The following is a 2,541-nucleotide window of genomic DNA, read 5'->3' on the forward strand; positions in this document are numbered from 1 at the left end:
GCGTTTCCTGTTAGCGTACTTCTCGTGCTAGGCTTGTGCGACACAGATCTCAGAGCGCAAGTACTCGTAGACGGTTTTTATCTTTAGGGCTAGATTTTTAGCGTCTTGCGCCGCTAGCTGTTAGCTTAGATTAATAGGCTTAAATCCTAGGCAAGGGTAGAAGCTGTAGTTCGCGAAGAATAGCGTTGTACAGGTGCTCTCGTTGTTAGCGTTGTTTACCGCAAATTCAGCTAGCGGTAGCTATCTCGCCTAGTTATCCTGCAGGTACGAAACTTAGCTTCGCAAGTACTGTTCTAGGAAGGAGTTCGCTCTCTCTGTTTGCCCGTTAGTTTCTAGGTAGTACGCAGTAGATAGGATAGACTAGATCCCTAGGCGTTAGGTTAGGTAGCTCTAGAACTCAGATACGAACTGTAGTCCTCAGTCTAATACGATAGTCTTAGGGAGGCCGTGTAGCTTCTAGACGTACTTCGTGAATAGGCGCAATACCTCCTCGGCGTCGCAGGTACCCTAGCAAGCAACAAAGTGCTTTATCTTAGTAAGTCTGTCTACTACAACTAAGATAGCGTCAAATCTACTACTCTTAGGCAGGTGCGTAATAAAGTCTATTAACAGATCTTACTAGGCTCAGTTAGGTATTAGTAACGGTTTTAGGACTCCTTGTTTTACTTCTCGTAACGTCGTAATTCGTCTACAAGTGTAACAGTTCTAAACCTATTGCTTAACGTAGTCTAGCATTCTAGGCTAGTAGTATTCTTAGGACAGTGCCTCGTAGGTTTAGGATTAGCCTATATAGCCGGCAACAGGGCTCTCGTAGTACATCTGTAGTAGCTTAGCATGTAGCTTAGAGTTATTAGGCGCGTACAGGTAGTCTTGATAATACAGGTAACCTTCACGCTCTACACACTCAGCGAGTGTAATCCTCTTGTAACGACTCTGTCTAGTACAGAGGGCCTCTAGTATAGAACTTAGTTCTTTGTCGTTCTTATATCCCTTCGTAAACAGATCCTTTATAGTTAGTAGTAGTATTAGTGCAGCTCTCCTAGGTAGTAGTATCGGACGGGCGGGTTTAGCGGCTAGTTCTAGCACTGCTAGTTCTAGACTTCCTATTGCACAGGCGCGTGTAATAGGGAACAGGCGGACGAAGTAGTTAACAGCAAAGCAGACTTTTTTCTCAGGTTTTAGGGAAGCTAGTAGTGTTAGCGGTACATTAACAAGGCAGGCAGCAGCTAGTACAGGGGTTATAGCGGGCGTGTCTAGCGGGGTTAGAGGCAGATCGAAGTTCTCCTTCTTTAGCATAACTTAGCTCTAGTGCTATAGGCGTTTATCCCCCTCCTTAGGCAGATCTTCTAACCTCCTAGTTAGCGCGTTAGGCTTCGCACCTAGCTTGCTAGGGCAGTATGTAATCTAGAAGTTAAAGCGGGACAGGAATTTAGTGTAAGGAGTAGTTGGGCAGGCACTAAGATATTAGTATAGGCTTGTATTGAGACGAATCCTTAAGGAGCTATCAAGCCTCTTAGAGGGATAATATATACCTACGTTACGTGATTGTAGCTAGTGTAATCCGATAGTGCCCCGAAGGGTTCCTAGTAGCTTACTAGTCTGTAGCTAGAATCCTGTAGTAATAGAACATCGTGACAATAGCCCCCCCCCCTTCTTAAGAGTCGTCCTAACTCTTACAACGGTCTTTTGCAATGTTAGCGCAATACTTTTACGCTTAGAGCCTGTCCGCGCTTTACGTTACTGTGTCGCTGTTGGCGTTAGTCCGATCACTGCCCGTTGTCATCCCGCAACCTAAACGCTAGGGGCATGTAAAAAACCTCTATAAGGAAAAAATCTTACTATGCTCCGCGCACTTCGGGTTACTATAGCCGCAGCCACATTACCTAGCTATCTCCTAGCTTTACCGCGGTAAATAATAGGGTGTTTAGCCTGTTTGTCTTATAACTGTCTAGCACGTAGCTTAGTGTTTGCGTAGTGTTGTTAGGGTGTTAAGCGCATTTTGCTATATTTGCGACCCTATAGTAAGGCAAGCGGTAAGGCACCGCTGCGACTACAGAGACCCCTTAGGCATGTAAGAGCGCGAGGTAATAGGGTATAAGTTGCAGTGTTTTGGAATCTTTTCTGCATCTAACCTTTATCACAACGACAATAACAGTCTACCGCATTAACACTACAATAACTATCTACGCTAGCACTATCTCTAGCGCCGTCCCTTTAAGCAGCATCCTGTCCTACATCTATAACCTGCCTTAGCACCTGTAAGCCTAGCCTTAGCTAGTAAGGTTCGCCTGCTAGTCTTGCCTTGTAGCGCTAGTTACTGTTAGCAAGCCTAGGGTTAGCGACAGGACTGTAAAGGGATTTGCCCGGGCCTTTATGGAGGACGAGTTCTGCAAGCGCAACAGCTCCTATAGTGTCTGCAGTAGTTGTCGTAAGGCTTATAAGTTAGGTTGTTCTCCTGTAAGTGCTAGTTGCTATCGCAATAGTCCTTGCTAATGTCTTACAGGTTGATCTTCCCTTCCGCCGCGCCGTTAACCTGCTTAT

Source organism: Alternaria atra (assembly GCF_907166805.1).
Source record: "Alternaria atra isolate CS162 genome assembly, contig: 23, whole genome shotgun sequence".
NCBI classification, from domain to species: domain Eukaryota; kingdom Fungi; phylum Ascomycota; class Dothideomycetes; order Pleosporales; family Pleosporaceae; genus Alternaria; species Alternaria atra.